At 50.7% G+C, this 20,272-nt stretch overlaps 1 protein-coding gene across 3 annotated transcripts in view; it reads left to right on the top strand.

The window, feature by feature from the left end:
• The first annotated feature begins 6,820 nt into the window (after positions 1–6,820).
• Positions 6,821–20,272, top strand: part of Cgnl1 (cingulin like 1) — a 151,529-nt gene continuing 138,077 nt past the window's right edge. The window contains exons 1-2 of one of the 3 annotated variants that reach the window (XM_076576656.1): positions 7,444–7,465; positions 9,578–9,813. The gene's annotated coding sequence lies outside the window, so the exon portion shown is untranslated. Of the gene's footprint in view, positions 7,070–7,368; positions 7,466–9,577; positions 9,814–20,272 lie in introns of those variants that run through there. The other 2 variants (XM_042281226.2, XM_006973784.4) reach the window with 2 other exon arrangements.

The following is a 20,272-nucleotide window of genomic DNA, read 5'->3' as shown; positions in this document are numbered from 1 at the left end:
AGCAAAACAAAACAAAGCAAGACAAAACAGAACAGAACATCTGTTTCCTGGAGTTGTTCAGCAGTTTGGATACTGAATGTGAAGTTCTTCAAATTGCCCAAGAAATCTAAGTTTCTTGCTGTGATCATTATTCCCACAACTATCACTGTCCATCGACATTCCAGAGCAGATGGAGTCAGAGTCCTTACACTTACGGTCTGCACTTAGGGACCTGGCTGTGGATGGACTTGGGGTGGGGAGGTAGAATGCCTGCCTAGCATGTTCCAGGTCTTTGGTTCTATCCCCAACATCCCATAAACCTGGGGTAGTCATACATGTCTACAATCCCAGGTGTGGTCATACATGTCTATAATCCCAGGTGTGGTCATACATGTCTATAATCCCAGGTGTTGTCACTGTAATCCCAGCTCTTGGAAAGTAGAGGCATGAGGCTCAAAAGCTAAAGGTCACCCTTGGCTACAAAACAAGATTGAAGGGGTTGGGGATTTAGCTCAGTGGTAGAGCGCTTGCCTAGCAAGTCCAAGGCCCTGGATTCAGTCCTCAGCTGAAAAAAAAAAAAAAAAAAAAAAAAAAAAAAAAAAAAAAAAAAGCAAGACTGAGGCTAGCCTGGGCTACATGAAACCCTGGACCTGCCTACAGAAGGCAAATTAAACTCCTCATTATTTCAAGCCTAGCGGCTAAATGGTCCAGCTTGCTCCTTTCACTTTAGACATGTTTTATAAAAAACGTGTCCTAGAAGTTCCTTGCTAAAGGGTCTCTGCTGTCTTCACTGAAAAGAGCCACAGGCCAAACATTAAAACATGTTTACTGGAATTTGGGAGTCTTGCCCACCGCTCAGTTTGAATAGTCTGCAAGTACCGCATAAGTTACCAAATAATTCACCCCAAGGAATGGTTGATTAATGTGGCCCAGAGAATACAAAACATTGTTAAATACTTTAACTTTTTGTCTTTAATCTTGGAATTTGAGCCATCCTGGCTTTGGCCAAGGCACGGTGGAAAGGGGATTCATGTCCTCATGTATTTGGACACAGTCGGGGCATTGGAGGGCATGTGTGTGCGTCGGGGTGGGGGGTAATGTTTAACAAATGTGTCTTCATTGGTTAGTGCCGGTGGCTTGGGGTGACCAGGATGATGGCTGTGGACCTGCTGTTTTCAGGTTTATACCTCCCTCAGCTGGCTGAACACTGACATCCTGCTTTTATTCTTGAGCCTCTAAGGCAGGAAGCCGAGCGTCTGGAAGTACAGGCTCTGTTTGTAGCCAACCAACCAATCAACCAACCAATCAACCAACCAACCAACCAACCAACCAATCAGCCAGCCAGCCAGCCAGCCAACCAATCAACCAACCAACCAGCCAACCAATCAACCAACCAAAAGTTCAACAACTCGGAATCCCTTGATGATCCCAATCTCTTTTCTTGGTTTCTCCTGTACTTCGAAAGCTTGAAATATCTGTACAGGAAGTCTGTGTCCCCCTGGAGCTGGTCCTGTAGAGGCCACACAGAGTCGAGCTTTATAGCCTCATTTGATTGTTTTTCCTATTGAGAAATGTCATCCTCTTAGAGTGATCCTAACTTCGTGACAAAGATGCCCTACATTTACAGTGAAGAGTAACAAAAGCAATGGTGTCTTCCTCTTCCTGCCTCCCACAGAATATGCTTGTCTCTGGACACCTTCACCTTCCTCCTTCCACAGGACATATAACCACAGCTGCTTTCCCAAAGTTCCCTGGGACCTGTCACTATTTCTTAGATCCTGCCTCTCCCTCTGTGAGCTCCCAGTAGGTGTCTTTTGTTCATTTGTTACATATACTGAATACCCAAGGGAAATCTGCATGTATCTATGTGCACCATGTGCATGCAGTTCCCACGGAGACCAGAAGAGGGCATTGGAACCTCTGAAACTTGAGTTATAGATGGTCTCATTTGCCATGTGGATGCTGGGAACTGAACTTGGGTCCTCTGGAAGAGCAGCAAGTGCTCTTACCTGCTGAGTCGTCTCTCCAGCCCAGCCCTCACACTACTTATAGTAGAGGATACTTCGAAGTGATAGTTTAAAACTCACTTTTTGTTGTTGTTTTGAGACAGTCTTGCTCTGTTGCGCAGGCTGGCTTTAAACCTGTGTTCAAATGATCCTCCTGCCTCCGCCTCCTGAAGAGCAGAGATGATAGGCATGTGCTGTGTGTATACCTGTGTAGTATTAGTGTATGTGTTTGCGGGTGAATGCTCCTAGCTTACAGTTTCTACTGCTGTGATAAAATACCATGAAAAAGCAACTTGGGGATAAAGGGTTTATTTCACTTCCACTTCCATATCACAGTCCATCCTCAGGACTCTGGAGGCAAGAACTGATGCAGAGGCCATGGAGGAGTGCTGCTTACTGACTTTCTCAATCTGCCTTCTTATATCATCTAGGACCACTTACCCAGGGCCAGTACCACAGTGGGATGGGCCCATCAGCACCAATCACCAATCAAGAAAGAGGGCCACAGCCTTGGTGCAGTGGGAAGGGGCTTGGACCTGCCCAGGCTCAGTGTGCTAGGCTCTGCTAACTTCCCATGGGAGACCTTGATTTGGGGGATGTGGGGATGCGGGGTGGCTTGGGAGAGAGGGCTGGGGGGTGGAAAGAGGGAGGAGGGGGGAATCTGTGGGTGGTATGTGAAGTGAGTAGAAAATTTCTTAATAAAGGAAAATGAAAAATAAAATAAAAAGAAAGAGTGCCACAGGCTTGCCTGCAGGCCAGTCTGGTGTGGGCATTTTCTCAAGTGAGGTTTCCTCTTCCAAAGTGACTGTAGCCTGTGGGTCAAGTTGACGTAAAAACTACTCAGCACAACTCCCGTGTGTTTGTGGAGGCCAGGGGAGGATGTGGGATGTCCTGCTCGATCACCCTGCGTAGTCCCTTGAAATAGGGTCTTGCACTGAACCCAGAGCCAGGCGGGTAGCGAGCCATCCTGTCTCTACCCTGCACAGGGGTGGGGTTACACGCATGTCCATGCCTAGCTTTTTATGTGGAGATTTGAATGTAAGGACTCATGTGTATACAGCAAATTAAGCCATCTCCCTGGCTGCCGAGACAGACTGTTCCTATGAAACACTCATATGTATATATGTATGTATGGTATAGACACGAGGCTGAGACCCCAGGGACGCTTTCCTTCCCTGGCTCTTAGCCAGGTCTATGGAGAGGCTAGAGCTGGTCTCCCTGGAGGACGGAAGAGCCCATGATGGCATGCCGTAGAATTAGCCAGAGATCCAACCTCTGGGGAGACAGTTGGAGCTGCTGCACTGTGACAACTTTGGGTAAGGTGAGGAACAGTGCCAAAAGAAACTGTTGGCTGCTGTAGCTGGGGGAAGCCATGGGCACTGGGGCACCTGACGGAGAACAAGTCCTGTGTGCAAACAGTTCCACGCTCTGCTGCTGGCTCCCTCGAGTGAGAACTTCCGCTCCAAGGAGCCCTCTTAGCACAGGGGTGGAGTGTAGAGTTGTGAGCATGTCCTCTGAGCCGAGCACCCACTATCTTGGGGAGTTCAGCTTGGCCCCTTTGCAAAAAGATTTTCCCAGCTGGACCTGTGGACTGTTCACCGCCGCCCCCCCCCCCCCACGGAGACCCTGCCCTGAGTGTCCAGCCACTTCCTACTACTTGCTGTATGCGACTCTCTCTGCCTTATTGCACAAGGCCTTGGGGATTGGCTAGAGTATATAGGATGGGGGAGACCAGGGGACAGGGGCGCCATCTCTGCAGCTACAGGATGAGCTGAGTGATTGATATTGGAGGCATGCCTCCACCCCTGGAAACAGCCCCCCCTGTCTTCTGGAAGGAAGCCCGTGGCTCCCGGAGTCAACTGGCAGAATTGTGCCTCACTTGGTGTGTCTTTGGGACCTTAGGAAAAGGGGTGGACACTGTTTACATCTCCCTTTGGGAAGGAATTTTAGTAATAGGGGTGTAGCCCAGAGTGGGGAAAATTACCTTGAAGCATCTTCCCCAAGGTCCCTTGGAAATCTTGTAACGCCCTGAGTTCCTGGCTGCCAATTCTGGGGCCCCTGGGCATGCTTCTCAGAAGACCTGGTGGGGAGCGGAGGCAAAATAAACATCCCCAATCCCCTGAGCACAAGCTAAAGCTGGCCTTTCCTTCTTCCTTACCTTGCTCTTCCTGCTCCGCACCCCTACTTCCTGGTGTCACTTCCTAAATATGATGCCTGCTTCCAAATCCTGTCTCAAAGGCCCATTTCCAGGGCAACTCAGATCAAGGCAGTCTGTTGCTCATGGCTCCAGACACAGACCTCTTCCCAGGGCTCTCATCAGACCCATCTGTCTCCCTGGGTGCTCCTTCACGGCTTCAGCTGCATAAGCCACTGCCCTCTGCGTTCTCTGCTGGCCGCATTCACTAGGTCTCCAGAGTGGACCAGGGAAGTCCTGTTGCTCTTGCCAACCTAGTGTTATCTGAATATTTCGGTATATTACGCATTTCATATTCACAAAACTTGGAAGAGGAAAAGGTGATTTTAATGCACACTTCCTTCCTCCTGAATTTTTGGTTTAGGTAAATTGCTGCCACTGACAAAACATCCCCCCCCCCCAAAAAAAAAAACCAAGCCCCACAGAAAAACCTCTCAGGTTCTGTCTTGACAGCGGGTCTTCCACTGAGGGAAAGAGACTGGGAAAGGTGTGGCTCAGAGTATCCCAGGCATCGCTTGTGCAGGCTTGAGCGACAACAGGAGCATGGACAGCTGCTTCTCTGGTGACCCCATCCCTGTTCTGCCTCTCTCCTTGCCTCCCCACCCACTCCCCTTATTTTGGTTATCATCAGACTACCTGTTGGGAAAGAAGCAGCATGCCGGGGAAATGCTTTTTCTGTGGTTAGCAAATGTTTGCTGAGCATGTACTTTCTGCAGACCTTCTCAAGGGTCTAGGTGGGACTAGACGAGCAGCAGGTGGTCCAGCCTGCTCCTCAAGGAGCTGCTCACTCTGGCTTCCATCTGACTCCGCAGCCCCCCCCCCCCCCAGTGCATGCGCCTGGCACCTCTCACACTTCTCTTCCTGTTTCTCCCTTGGGTGAACCTTCCATTTCCTGGCCCTGAGTGAGGGCACTTCACCCTCCTTTCCTAGTACCTGGCCTAGCTCATATATGGTCCCCCACACCCCATTCCAGCCACCAGCCTGCTGGGCAGGAATTTCTCATGGCAGTTCTGCCAGACCTTCAGTAGCTGTCATGGAAACAACCTCTCCATGTGGGAAGATGGCTTAGCTCTCAAGAGCACTTGCTGTGGCGTGGTGTGGTGTGGGGGCGCACACCTTGAATCCCAGCACTGGGGAGGCAGAGGCAGGTGGATCTCTGAATTCTACACAGCAAGTTCCAGGACCACACAGAGAAACCCTGCCTCAAACAACAACAACAACAAAACAAAACAAAAACCAACCAGCTACCACCATCAACAACAAAAAACAAAACAAACAAAACAAACAAAAAACAAAACAACCCCCCCAAAAAACAAAAACCAAAACCAAATAAATACATAAATCAATCAATCAACCACTTGCTGCTTTTTCAGAGGACTGGGGTTCAGATCTCAAGCACCCACATCAGATGCTCAGCCACCTGTAACTCTAGCTCCAGGGGATCCCACATCTTCTTCTGGCCTCTATGCGTACTGCATATGTATGATGCATGTACATGTATATATACATATATATACATATATACATATATATACACACACTCAGGCACACACATATAGACAAAATAAATACATCTTTTTAAAAAACCCTACCTCTCTCTCCACGTCCCTATTTCTGTTTCCGGAAACTACCTCAGGACACATATCTGGTCACCAATTTTAGAAGCTCTTTGGGAACGTCCTTGCCCGCACAGCTTCCTGCTGCACCCCTCCTGGTTGGGCTGATTCCTTACTGCCCTGCAGGTTCTGCGATCCTGGTGTTCAGCGCCACTTAGCTGCAGGATCCATTGCAGGCATTTTGAGGTGTCTGAGGCATGGTTAACCTGTGTCTCTGTCTGTGTTATGTGACGCCTTTCCCACCACTCAGCACAGTCTCCCCCGATAGTTTGCCTAATTCCATGGTCCACATTTACCCAAAACCCAGATGCCTTGGCTCAGGCAAGCAGTCCTACCCAAAACACTGTTCGCCCAAGAACGCTGCTCGTCCCAGAGCGCGGTTCGGGCTATTTGTCATCTACAAAGTCCAGACTCGAGAACTAAGCAATTAATTTTTTGACAAAGATCACAAAACCCTTAGTGTTCTGAGTAGGTTCCCTGCTTTCTTTTGGGAGATGGGAGGAGGGCTGCATTCCTAACCATCCTTGGCCGTGGCTGACTATGGGTGGAGCATGTCTAGTAAACCCACTGTTTCTGAGAAGTTTCCCAAAGGGCTCCAGGGAGGATGGCTGCCTCCTTTGTGCTCTTTTTAAACAGTCACTTGTATTTATTTTATGTGAGTAGCTGTTGTCTGTGCCCCACATATATGTAGTACTGGAGGAGGCCAGAAGAGGGCACTAGATCCCCTGGGACCGGAGTTACAGAGGTTTGGGAGCCACCACGTGGGTGCCGGGAATTGAACCGGAACTTCTGCTAGAGCAGCAAGTGCGCTTAACTGCTGAGCCATCTCTCCATAACCGCTGTGCATTTTTTTTTCTTCTTCTGCTGTGTGTTTTCCCTACAAAAGAATCGCGGTTACTTTCTGAAATCTTTTCACGTGGCTATTTTGAGTGTTGATTTTATTCAGCACGTCGGCAAACATTTACTTATTAAAATAGTGCAGGCCACGTGACATTTCTGCAGTCCTTTTCTTCGGGAACGGCTACTGGAGTGGAGTGGGTGCCCTGTTCACTTTACAACGGAGGAAACTGAGGCTTGGAAATGACAAGTTTCCTACTGGTGGCCCTCACCGTTGGCGATGTAATGCCACCTTCCCTGGGAAGGGACTAAAGTAGGGACTGAGATCTGGTTTCTAATGTCAGTTCTGCTACCCGCAGCCACCGGGTGACCTCCGACACAGACCCAGCTTATTGGAGTCACTCGGGTGCTCTTCTACCAGCCTGACTTGCATCCAGGTGAAGAGAACAAGGCTGTGGGGAAGGGTAGGGGAAACAGATCGGGGATGGGGTGGGACTGCGAAGTGGGGAAGGCTTCCTGGAGGAGGAGTGGTAAAGGATCGCTGAGAGGGAGGCTGCAGGGTAGGGAGGAGGTGCTGGAGAGGGCGCAGATGGAGCCGGGTGGCAGGGAGCGCCCCGGCCTGCCCGCGAGGGCCCTCAGCCCTGGGTCGGCTCGGGTCCGGAGTCTCTGGGAGGGTCCGGACGCAGAGCCGCCTGCTCCTCCTCCCGGGAGGGCGGGCGGGCGGCTGCAGGGCGGGGCGGGGCTGGCGCGGCCTCCTGGCGACGCGGCGCTCGCTGCTCTCCGGCCCGGCTCTGCGGGACTGCAGCGGGAGCGGGACCCGGGAGGCGGAGGCGGTAAGTGAGCCCGGAGCCGGAGCGGGGAGGGTGGGCGCGGGCCCCCGGGGCTGCCCCGGACGGCGAGGGGCTGGGGCTCCTGCCGCTTTGCGCAGTGCTCAGCCTGAGCGTTGGTCCCCGGATCCCGGCGCGGACGCCGCAGTCCCGGGGCTGGAGGTGCGCTCCTGCCTCCCGCACCGCGCCCTTGCACCCCAGACGCGCCGAGCAGTTGGTGGCGAACCTGTGCCGGGCTCCAGTGACAGCTGCGGGCGAGCAGGACCGAGCACTGCACTCCCCGCCCTTGCCTGCAGTGTTTGATCTCAGCGTGCTCTTTAAGAACATTCCTTAAACCGGACAGGCTGGTGGTCGCTCCTCTGTCCCGGCCCGCGCGCCGCTGCACGGTCCAGGCAGGTCACCCCGAAAGTCCTTACCCCACAAGAGCACTTTTTTTTTTCCTTTGCCTTTTGAAGGACTTTTCCAAGTTGCATCACCGTTTGGCTTCTAGACAGGTGCCTGGCTGTGGTATTGGACAGAGAATTTTCAAAAGAACTTTGTATATTTACTATGTGCGTGCCCCTTCACCCCAAGAGCCCTCCAGCACCGAGTACCCTGTTCAAAATACAGTGGGAGTTCTGTTAAAGGTGACCTGGCTCGCAAACTGGGCTACGCACCTGGTGAGATTTAAAATCAAAAGAAAAAAAGAAAAAGATCCTCACCTTCGTTACCCTCTGCCTACATCCCGATTCCAGGGGTCTCGGGGGGGGGGTGGGGCAGCCGGTGGGAACATTTAAAAAGCTCCCCCCATGGTTCTGGGTGCTGCCAGGTTTGGAACTCGGAAGCTCAGAGCTCTCCCCGGGGAGAACCCATCTGCATGCAGCGCTCAGGCTCCTTACCCACCTCTCCACCAGGGGGGCTGTGGACGCCGCATGCCAACCTTAGACCGCAGGTGGTGCCTTAAAAAAAGAAAAGTTCCCTTTGTTCCTAACTCTGTTTACAGTAAATATTTCCAGGGGCACTTTCTACCCAGGAGGTTGGAGTGTGGGCATTAGAATCTCAAGTCCTTGCCAGGGTGAAGGTTATAACACTGGGTTGTCCTACCCAGGGAAAACCAAGTGATTTGGAAAGGATCTCAGATGAAAAGGGGAAGAGAACACTTAGGATTTGGTGAGCTCTTGTAGACCCTCACTCACACGCGTGCCCACACACACAAGTTGAAGTACTGGTGTTTGCATAATCATAAGGTTTTTTTTTCCCCGAAGTTGGTGAGATTCTAAAGGCTTTGCACCTGACACTGTGTCCACGTGTGTGTATTTGTGAGTTAGTTCTATTTGATGTGTGCTCCGGCCCTCAGGAGCAACCATCTGTATATTCCCTGATAGAATGAACCGGAGTCAGTGAAAGCGCGCTTCCAGTAGCATGGCAGAGCCCAGGTAACTTTCCAGTCACCTGTCAGGTTATGTGAAAAATGATAGGACAAAGGAAAAAGCTGAGCCCATGTTTGAATCCAGTGATTTTGGTCACATATGTTTTATCAACACAATTGTCCCTAGGCTGACACTCTCTGGTATTCTAAGTAAATATTCTCAGGAGTCTCTCTCCTGGGTGTTAACAATGTAGCCACAAATCAAATTTTTGCCTTTTCCTGAAGTGCTGGCCCCGTGTATTGTCTTTTTGTAGCATCAACATGCAGTCCCTTTAAGGATGCCCACGGGAGGGTGTTTGCCTGTGTTTGTTTCTGGCCTCTAACATGAGCCAGACGGACAGTGATTTTGAAAAATAAAAAATGATAGAGTCTTGCTCCGTTGGTCTGTCCGGCTTCCCTTTCCTCCTGCTCCCATATGTACCCTGTCCTGTCCCTGGGTTCAGCTGTTACAAGTGTGACCGCTGGGGAGTGGCCACCGTAGTTGTGGCCCTGGCTCAGGAGTGGAGGTTATGTGGAGTGCAGGGTGTCACAGGGTGGCCCCCGGAGCCAAGTCTTCACCCTTTGGGGAACAGAACCATATAGAAAGTATTTTACCGTGTGTATGTGTGTGTGTGTGTGTGTGTGTGTGTGTGTGTGTGTGTGTGTGTGTGTGTGTACATGCATGAGCATGTACCAGCCCATCAAAATGGGGGTTGTAAACTCCTTTTCAGCTGGGGATCAAGATTTCCCTAAGGATGCTCTGGGACTCCTGGTCTCTGAAAAGTCGTGCCTGAGGAGCAGCAGTTAGTTTCCTGTACGCTGAGACTGAACAGTGGCAGTTGCCTGGGAGCTGGGAGCACAGTCTGGCCCCACCCCGTGTGTGGCTCAGTGTGGCCAGAGGCACATTGGTTACAACCCTTCTCATTCTGGGATAGCAGTGGTCGCTTGCTCACCCGACCAGAAGAAAGTAAGTGAATAAAAATGGGACTCGTGAGTGGGACACACACCTTCATCCTGGGGAAGGGTACAGCCTCCGGAAGAGGCCTGTGATTTGTCCTGAGAGCTGTGATTGTCTGTTATAACCAGCCACTTAGTATGGTGGCTTCATTGTGTGTGTGTGTGTGTGTGTGTGTGTGTGTGTGTGTGTGTGTGTGTGTGTATGTACATGCCCATGTGTGTCTTAAGTTACTTTCCCATGCTGGCGGAGTGAGGAATGATGGAATTTAAAGTGTCTCTTAGCTCTTTCCCTCTGAAACTCTTTATCTAAAGGATGGTGTTAACCTTTTCAAAAGGCTCAGCTGAGTGATCCCTCCCTCCCTCCCTTCCCCCTTCCTTTGGTCCTGGTACTAAAGGGCAAAGATAGATAGAGAGGCTGCACCCAAGGAGAAAAATAAAGTTCAAGGGATTGAAAATTGGGCAAGTTCCCCTGGGGGACACCCAAGCACACACTTTCTCCTGTCATTTGGCATTGTTGTTAAGATGGAACCAGTTATGATATGAGAACCCAGAAAGAGGGGCGGAAGGGGGAGGGGAGGAGAGATGCTCATGGGGGCGGCACCAGGGCTGAGTGGTCTTCCTGAAGTGGGAAGCTTGCTGGGGTGTTCAGTCCAATGCCCGCACTGGGGCTGGTAGGATGGCTCAGCTGGTAACGGTGCTTGCTGCCAAGCCTGGGGACCTGAGTTTGAGCCACAGAACCTACAAGGCAGGAGAGCCGATTCCTGCAGGTGGTTTTCTGACATCCATGTGCTCGCCGCGTCACAATCTCCTCTACTTTATTCCTTCATGTGTCTGCCTTCCTGCTTCCCAAAGCCAGTGTTCCCAGGTCCTTGCACGAGCACGCACGCACGCGTGGCGGGAGCTCTTCTGACTGAGGTAAATCCTCCTGCCTTAGCCTCTCAAGTGCCGGGATTTACTGCCCAGCCACATGAGAGGTGGTGGTTGTTATTTCTTTCTTTGGTTACTCATTGAGCAACTATTTAAAAAGCCGCTAATGTTGGCTGAGCTCTGTCCCCTCTGCCAAGATCTTGGTCCACAGGATACAGGTCCTTGCGTTAAAGAGCCTGGGTTTGGGTAGTGGGATCTCAGACTGGGTTCTAGTGAGCTGGGTACGGTGTAGGGCACAGTCTAGCCTCACCTGGCTCGATTCCCCTGCAGTTCAGGGTTAGGGAAGGCATAAAAAACTACTTTCTGAGATTCAAGTTGGAGCTCATTTCTGACTCTGGGACTCTGCACCGGCTTTGAACCGGAGTGAGCTGCGGGTCTGGAGGAGGGGGAGGGGCAGGCCCCCATCACTCAGGAGGGAAGAATGAGGATGCCAGGCTCTGGTGGATGCATTTTGCTGGAGGGTCTCCAGGGAGCTGGGAAGCCTGTGTGAACAGGACAGGCCCATCTGGCTGTTGGTGGCTGGTCATGGAAGGTTAGTGGCGCTTCATCAGTGACAGAGTCGTCCGGCAGAGTCCCCGCTGTCCACAGTGGAACCTGCTTCTGCGCTCAGCCGGCAGCCTGCATGGCTGCTCTAACTAACACAGGGCTCCTGAGCTGGCTGCAAGCCGCATTTCACTCACTCCTCAGTCTTCCCAGGAGTGCTCCACAGGCTCGCAAGCTCCCAGTTACCAGAATGGTTCCTAATGCCAGCAATAGTTAGTGCTACACAGGCTTGTCATCCCAGCCATCCAGGAGGCTGAGTCAGAGCGTAGGTTCAAGGCTTGCCTGGGCTGAGATCAAGGCCAGGTTGGGGCAACTTAACAACTTAAATAAACCCTGTCTCCAAACCACAACAAAAATTACTATTTTTTTTTTTTTTTTTTTTTTTTTTTGCATCCAGACTAGTCTCAAACTCACCAGGTTGCTAGGGTGACCTTGAACTTACTGGCTGCACCTCCTAAATTCTGGGATTATAGGCAGACACCAGGTGCCCGTGAAGGCAGTGCTGGTAATTGAACCCAGAGCTTCATGTATGCCAGGCGAGCCCTGTCAATGAAAGCCCACCCCAGCTGGTACTTACTATTTGTTTATTGATCATATCCAAGTGCCAGGTTGACCCTCAGCACTTTGTTCCTCTGCTCTGAACCCTGATGTCCCTGGAGACTCCAGGTCCTGGGGCCACTCACCGCGCCGCCTGTGCTGTGGCTGAGCAGAGATTTGCTCGGGTCGGGCCTTGCTACAGAGCTCAGCTCTTTGCAAGGCTGCTCCCTTAGGGAGAGCTGACTAAGACACTGTGTTTTCAGGGGCAGGAGGGACAGTTTAATGGTTAAGAGCACTCACTGTTCTTGAGGAGGACCTGGGTTGGATTCCCAGCACCCACACACCAGCTCACAAACTGTGACTCCAGTTCCAGGGAATCGGACACAGTCTTGCGGTCTCTGACACACATGAGGTGTACCTACCTTCATGCACACAAAATATTCATATACATAAAAATGGGTGCGTCTTTTAAAAAAGACGTTGTGTTTTTAGTTCTCCCCCTCTGCCCACCCCCCCATGGCACAGTCCCCTCTGGTTTAGATGGATGTATAGATCCCTCCTGGAAGATGTAAATGTCTCAAAGACCATTGCGTCCTTGTGGTCCAAGAGACTTTTTACAGGCTCTTCCTCCTCCACTTCTTTTCTTGTTTTAGAGGAGAAGGCAGATTCGGCTGTTTGCGAAAGCTCTGAATGGGCCCACTCTGCGTTAGGGAGACATTGTTCCTGTGTTTCTTCAAGCTTTGCAAACCTCTGAGTTCTGGAAGTAATTGGTTACTGAGTAAGAGTGAAAAGCACACTTGAGTGCTGGGCTTTTGGGGGTACAGTGAGGGTCTGCAGTCCTTGAGTGCTGGGCTTTTGGGGGTACAGTGAAGGTCTGCAGTCCTTGAGTGTTGGGCTTTCGGGGTAGAGTGAGGGTCTGCAGTCCTTGAGTGCTGGGCTTTTGGGGGTACAGTGAGGGTCTGCAGTCCTTGAGTGCTGGGCTTTCGGGGTAGAGTGAGGGTCTGCAGTCCTTGAGTGCTGGGCTTTTGGGGGTACAGTGAGGGTCTGCAGTCCAAGTCTGGTTCATGTGATGCATGCAGCCAGAACAGAACTCGGCTGCACCGTAATTACCTTGAGCTCTTAAGTTTGCAGGTAGTCGTGGCTTCAGGCCTGACAGAACTGTCATTACTTATGAGTCCAGAACAGATTCGCAAATGAGCCGCCATCATTACCATGGGCAATGCCGTGGGCACACACACAGGGTTCCCACCTAGAAAGACTGGACTGCCAGGGACTTAGGGAGTCAGCAGGGAGTTAAGCATTCAGGATTACAACCCGGGGCATATTCTATGAACTTGGACTGTGCTGCCAGTCTGTCTGGCAGCGTCTTTGTTTATAGGGTGGGGTTTATCCCCTGCTGTCCAATCACGGTGATTTTGCTTGCCTTAGGTAAAGTACACAATGGTTCAGGCATTTTTTTTTTATATCTGTAAGAACAGTATTGTTGTTATTATTGAGACAGGCTCTCATGTAGTTCAGATTACTTCAGATTCACTATGTAGCAGAATATGACTCTGAACTTCTGATCCTCCTGCCTCGACTTCCCAGGTGCCAGGATTGCATCCCCATGCCTGGTTTACACTGCGCTGGAAGGTGGAGCCCCTGCGTGTTAGGGACACCTAACCAACTGAGCCGATCCCCTAGTCCTAGGTGGAGAAAGCTGGTTTTAAAGGTTTGATTCTCTGCTGTTTGCTCGTGAGGTCTTTGCCCCTTCAGAACCGAACCACACAGTTGCAGCTGGAAAGTGGGGAGTGTCCCTCCCTGGCCCAGTCAAGTCTCAGAAGCCTGGGGGTGGGGGATGGCCTGGCTGAGAGCCATGGTTACTGTCGAAGGATCGGGCCTGGAGAAATAGCTCAGCCCTTACAGAGGATCCAGGTTCAGTTCCCAGCGCCCACATGGTGGCTCACAACCATCCGCAACTCCAGTGCCAGGGGATCCAGTGCCCTCTTCTAACATCCAAGGGTAACACATGTGATACATGCAGACGTACAAGTAGGTAAAGTACTCGTACATGTAAAATAAAGTAAATGAATTGGGTAGGGGATACTTTGCTTGGGGACCATAGCGCGGCGTTGACCAAACTCATGATCTCCTTTGATTATGAATTTTTGGGTTAGGATTTAGATATTTTTGTCTAAGATGAGTCCAGATGAGTTTAGTCCTAAATGTTCCTGCTTTCCTGGGCCTCTTGTAAGCTTTGGGAAGTGAGGAGGTGAGGGAGAGCCGGGCGGTTAGAATTAGCTTTTGGCTTATTATGTGGCACTGGTCTTCTTAAGGCATGGATACCTCTCCCTGAAGGCCCAAGTCAAGGTTTCTGGGTGTGAGGCAGCAGGGTCAGATATGAGAGAAAAAGAGAGAAAGAGGATGAGAGAGAGAGGATGAGAGAATGGAGCAAGTTTCCTTCCTCCTGGGTGGGGGGGGGGTCTATCCAAGACTAGTTCCTCTCCTGGTGATCCCAATTCATTTGTTCCAACCTTGTCTGCCCGTTTCCCTGTAGCATTTCTGTGGAATAGTCTCTTCCAGCCTCTTTTATAAGTGAGAGAAGCAAGGCCATGGGAAATGGGATAATTTGTCAAATTCAGGCAGCTTCTTAGGGGTGGGATTCCGGGTTCAAGCCCAGGTTTCTAGCTCAGTTGCCCTCACTTACTCCCCAATGATTCCTGCCCCTACACATGCGTGGTTCAGCTTTCTGTTCCTGGCTGGTTTGTATTCTAATTCACTCCTCTGTTTCTTCAGCAAATGAATGCGTGTGTGTGTGTGTGTGTGTGTGTGTGTGTGTGTGTGTATATATATATATATATGCCTTCATTGATTTATTATTATTATTTTTATTATTCTGTTTTTTTGAGGTAGGGTTTCTCTGTGTAATTCTAGCTGTCTTGGGACTTGCTCTGTAGACCAGGCTGGCCTTGAACTCACAGAGATACAACTGCCTCTGCCTCTCGGAGTGCTAGGATTAGCACCACCACCGCTCGGCCAGATTTTTTTTAAAGTACTCTTAAGGAAGAGTTGGTTAACTCTGAGGATGTGGCCCTCATCTTGCTAAGAGCTTTCTGGTCTCCAGCAGTTGCCTGGAAGGCCTTCCTTGTCCGTCATTGTCTGTTCTGGCAGAGTCCTCTTGTCTGGAGTTTGTATCTTCATCTGTAACGTGGGGGTTCGGGGTTCGGAGCCTACTTCTGGTTGCTAGGTAGATGTAGACAGTCACAGTGGGCAGTGGGCGGCACAGCGTAGCCTTGCTACCCTGCCACTGGAGGTCAGGGATGCTGCCCCGGGCCTTCAGTTCTGAGGACAATTGGCGGCTGCGGAGGACAGTGGACTGAGCCGCGCTCCATTGAGGTGTTAGCTCAATTTACCATCTCTGATCAAAGGGAGTTTCTAGTACGTGATAAAGGTCCCTCCCCGCTTTCCAAAGTAGAGTGCAAAGTGTAGAATTTCACTTTTTATTGGTGCTTCTGTCTGGCCGGCAGGTGTCCCCGAGGGGGAATAGCCAATTGACTCTCTGCTAAGCTCCCTTTCACTTCATTTGTAATTGCTTGCACTATTTACATATAAATAACCCTGCTTCTAGCAGGGAAGCCCCTTCACCTCCAGGTAGTTAAACTCAAACCAGGAGGAGGTCGCCAGGTGGAGTGGCCGGGGACTGGCTGCAGGCATTAAAAGGTGTGTGTATGTGTGTGTGTGTGTGTGTGTGTGTGTGTGTGTGTGTGTGTGTGTGTGTGTCTGTCTCATTTTGCCAGTTAGTTTTAACTGTCAACTTGTCACAACTTAAGACTCACTTGAGAAGTGAGCCTTAATGAGGAATTATCTAGATCAAATTTGCCTGGTGGGGGTTGTTTTGACTATTTACTAAAGAAGACCCAACCCATTGTAGACCACACCATTCTCTCGGCAGGGAGTCCTGAGCCCCGTTAGAGCAGTGAAATCTAGCTGAGAGCAAGCCAGGAGCCACACTGGCTTATTTTTCCCTCAGTTCTTGACTGGATATGATGCTCTAAGTTCCTGCCTTGACGTCCGCACAGTGATGGACTTGACCCTAGAATTGTGAGCTGAATAGGCAAAACGCCTCTTCTCCTAATTTGCTCTAAGTTACGGTATTTTTTTATCACAGCAATGGAAAAGAAACGAGGACCCTTGTGTTGTTCTAAGGGGTAAATTAACCAGTGAAGGTGCTAGTGAGATTCCAGGCTGTGCCTTTAAATTATTATTATTATTATTATTATTATTATTATTATTATGCTGGGGGTCAAACCCAGAGCCTTTGTGCATGCTATACAAGCACTCTGCTATGGAGCCAAACTCCCAGCCGACAGGCGCCCCCTCTGCAGGTGTTTTTTTTTTGGTTTTTCGAGACAGGGTTTCTCTGTGTAGCTTTGTGCCTTTCCTGGAACTCACTTGGTAGCCCAGGCTGGCCTCGAACTCACAGAGATCCGCCTGCCTCTGCCTCCCGAGTGCTGGGATTAAAGGCGTGCGCCACCACCGCCCGGCCAACTTTTTTTTTTTTTTTTTCGAGACAGGGTTTCTCTGTGTAGTTTTGCGCCTTTCCTGGAACTCACTCAGTAGCCCAGGCTGGCCTCGAACTCACAGAGATCCGCCTGCCTCTGCCTCCCGAGTGCTGGGATTAAAGGCGTGCGCCACCACCGCCCGGCTGGTGTTTTTAAAAGCTCTACTGCAGGCATGAGCACAGTGGAGGGCGGTGAAGGTGACAGGAGCCACAGGTAAGGAAACCCGGGCCTCACACTGGGGTACATCTGTTGTCCTGCCAACAGTTCTTCCGCTGACATGCGCGGACCCTAGAGCTGGAGGCAGCGCAGTCCAGGCCTTGGGAGTGCGAAGAGGGGAGTAAGTTGCTTGGCTACTCCATCGGTTTCACCCGGGGCTGTCCCTGTGTTTGTTGTGTGACCGCTTATGCCTCAGTTTCCTCATTTGTGAAAGGTATGAGGGTTAAGTCACCCTGGGGAAATCCAGCCTGAAGACGGAAGCTCGGCTCAGTATCTGAGTTGTTAGTAGAGCAATATCCATTCTATTTTGGTCTGTGGTGTGTGTACTGTATTGGTACTCAGGTAAGGGAGGGATGGCTTCTGATGTGGGAGTTTCCAACCACTTTTTTTTAAAAAGATGATTTTATGTATAGGAGTGTTTACCTGAATGTGTGCATGTGTACTGTGTGTGTGCAGTACCAGCAGAAGCCAGAAGAGGGAGTCTGATTTCCTGGAACTGGCATTACAGACAGTTGTGACAGGCCCTGTGGGTTCTGGGAACTGAGCCTGGGTCCTCTGCAAGAGCGGAGATGTGCCAGTTCCAAGCAGACAGTGCTTGGGATGCTGAGTCATCTCTCCATCCCTGGGAGGTGGGTTTTTTTTTTTTAAATTTAAGTTTAAATTTAATTTAAATTAAATTTAAGTTTTTTTGGTTTGTTTGGTAAAATACACAGTGTGAAAATTACATTTCAGAGGGGTGGAGTACATTCCTGATGTTGGGGTGACCATCTTTACTATCTGATTCCAAAACTTCCCATGTCCCCAGACAGAAACCTTGTACCTACATTTTCCCTGCCATCAGGGCCGGGCCTTCTTTCTGTCTCTGTAGAAATGCGTATTCTGGAGATATCACAAATGTGTGTTTCCTGCCGTGTGTTGCCTTCTGTTGTTGTCTGGAGCCTTTGCTGACATACGTGGTCAAAGCTCCTTTCTGTCTCCGAATCGTTTACCGGCTCTCTGGTGCTTCTCACCAATGTCTTTTGGGGTGTGTGTGTGTGAGAGAGATGGGGGGTGGGCAAGGTCTCACTCCATAGCCCTCGCTGGCTCAATATGTAGACGAAGCTGTATCCCAAGTGCTGGTCTGAAAGGCATCCTGGCCCTCTTTCCAGTGTCTCTCTGTAGCATGAACTTAGCGTGTTTCATCAGGCCTGTTCTCCCAAGGCGTGCCCTGTTTCAAGTGTTAAAATGCCCACGTTTAACCATCTATTTGGATCCTTTTGGCCTACCAGCCCTAATGTTTCCACTTTTCCCATCCCATGCTTCCAACGACCCTTGACATGCTCACTGGAATGAAGCGCTCTTGCTAGGCTCCCGGTGTGCCCAGGAATAGGTTTTCTTGGTGTTTTTATTTCTGCTGGAGATCACGCTGCAGGAACACACATGGGGACCCCGCGCCCCCCCCCCCCCCCCCCCGTTGTGCTTAATTTCCCGAGACAGCATGGCAGGTTTTCAAAACAAGTGTCTGGGAGACACCCGCCAGGCTCCCTTTATTCCTCCCTTTAAAAGCTTTCCGCCAGGAGACGCGGCCCTCAATTAAGTCATTTAATAAAAACCTCCCTTCGTTTTAGAGCATTCTTGGGATGTGTTTACATTGCATGCCACCGAGGGTTTCTAAATGAGGCGCTGCCGAGTGAGGGATCCTTAACCTGGGCCCTTAATAACATCCTTTGCTTTAGACCTGCCAGATTTGTAGTTTTGTCATTGGCCCAGACCCGAGGCCGGGGGTGGGGGTGGGGGTGGGGGGACTGGGAAGGTGTGTGTGTGTGTGTGTGTGTGTGTGTGTGTGTGTGTGTGTGTGTGTGTGTGTGAGGGGGTAGAGGTTTCAGCAGCCTCTGGTAGGAGATTTCTACCTTAGAGAGGCCTGAAGCTTCGTAGAGATGTAAAATTAGTTCTCTGGAGAGACTGTACGGAGCCGGAAGCTTCCCGAGGAAGGGCAGCTGCCCTCTTTTCCCTCAGCCACCCCTTTGTGTGTTCCCAGGCTTCAACAGAAATTTTAAAAAACACTCAGGAGAGCAGGTCAGCTCTAGGGGGTCTAGGCTTTGCTCGCCCCCCCCCCCCCCCGCCCCCAAGGCTGCCTGGGGCTGTGAGAACTGGGGCGGGGGGGGGGGGCTGTTGTTTTGCTTTGGTTCAGGAGAGGTGAGTGAGAAACAGTAGGCTGCTGACTCCCTCACTTTGCTGAGGGGGGGGGCAGACCCTCAGATACAGGGTGCTGTAGCCTAACCTTTTGTTTTTGATAGTGTTGTTCCAGACATCCTTCTGGTGCTGGGCCAGGACAGGAGTGGCAGAGAATCCCAGCAAGGCACTGACTGGCTCAGGTTGGGGTCCACAGGTTGTGGGGTCCAGCCAGTCAGAGCTGGCCCTGCTCTGCCCAGGGCTGAGGCCTAGTGACCCCTCCTCACTTGAGACATGTGTGCAAGGTGCTTACAGGCATCTGGAGATGCAGCCCAGTGAAGAAGCTTCCTGCTTCGCTTTCCTACCTGGTGGGCTTGGGACATCTGTGAGACATGGTGGGTGTCATGTCTGGCTTCTGGAGAAAACGTGGGGAAGCTGGGCTTGATCTGACTGGAAGTTCCCGAGGTGGGCACACTGAGGACTGTGAACCTTTCCCAGTGCCTGGCTGAAAAGGCTTCATGGCTAAGGCTCTTCAGTGTGTGAGGCTCTCACCTTTCTGAGTGGGGATGGACGCTGGGAGGGAACAGGCCTCTTCTCACAAATTGTCCTCTAGAGAACGTCAGGGAGAAAATGTCCCATTTCCTGATGAAACACAGGCAACCAAGTTAGACTATAGGAATTTCCCCCCCTTGAGACAGGGTTTTCCTGTGTCACAGCCCCGGCTGTCCTGGAACTCACTCTAGACCAGGTTGGCCTAGAATTCACAGAGATCCACCTGCCTCTGCCTCCTGGGTACTGGGATTAAAGACGTGCGCCACTACTGCCCTGTCTAGGAGGTTTTTGTTGTTGTTGTTGGTATTCTTTACATTTAACTTTTGGGTATTTCTTAGGGGGAATTCAGCTATACTTTTTTTTTTTTTTAAATTTAAGATGTATTTATTTATTATGTATACAGAAGAGGACACCAGATCTCATTACAGATGATTGTGAGCCACCATGCGGTTGCTGGGAATTGAACTCAGGACCTCTGGAAGAGAAGTCAGTGCTCTTAACCTCTGAGCCATCTCTCTAGCCCTCAGCTATACTTTTAAGTAATCCCGTGGCATTTATCCATTGTGTCTGGGCAACCAGGTTTGGGATTAGTGGGTTGGGGGAGGGGATCTTAAGGAGAGGCATCAGAAGGCCCTGGCTAGGACAGTCTGAAACTTGACCTAGTGGAGGACAGGAGTCCCTGTAGCTGTGTCTGGTTAATGTAAAGGGGAAAAGCCCAGCAGTGAAATAAGGTCTCTTTTTTAAACCTCCCCTGGTACCTGGCACAGAGTGAGACACATTTGAAGGATGAATGGATGTTTAGGTCAAGATCCAAAGCAAACTTTATGAAGTGTACGGCCCCGACCTACCAGCTCAGCTCAGCAAGAAAGAAGGTCCTGCTGGAAATTTATCCTGCAAATAAATCTCAGCTGTCATTTCTGCTTTTGCTCTGAGCTCATTGCTGGGAATCAATCTGAGGATGGAACTCTTGTTCATCGGTTCCACACTGACGCCTGCAGTACC

This window comes from Peromyscus maniculatus, chromosome 7, assembly GCF_049852395.1.
Source record: "Peromyscus maniculatus bairdii isolate BWxNUB_F1_BW_parent chromosome 7, HU_Pman_BW_mat_3.1, whole genome shotgun sequence".
In the NCBI taxonomy this organism is placed as follows: Eukaryota; Metazoa; Chordata; class Mammalia; order Rodentia; family Cricetidae; genus Peromyscus; species Peromyscus maniculatus.
The sequence above is the reverse complement of the archived record's forward strand: the minus strand, read 5'-3'. Positions and strand labels throughout refer to the sequence as shown.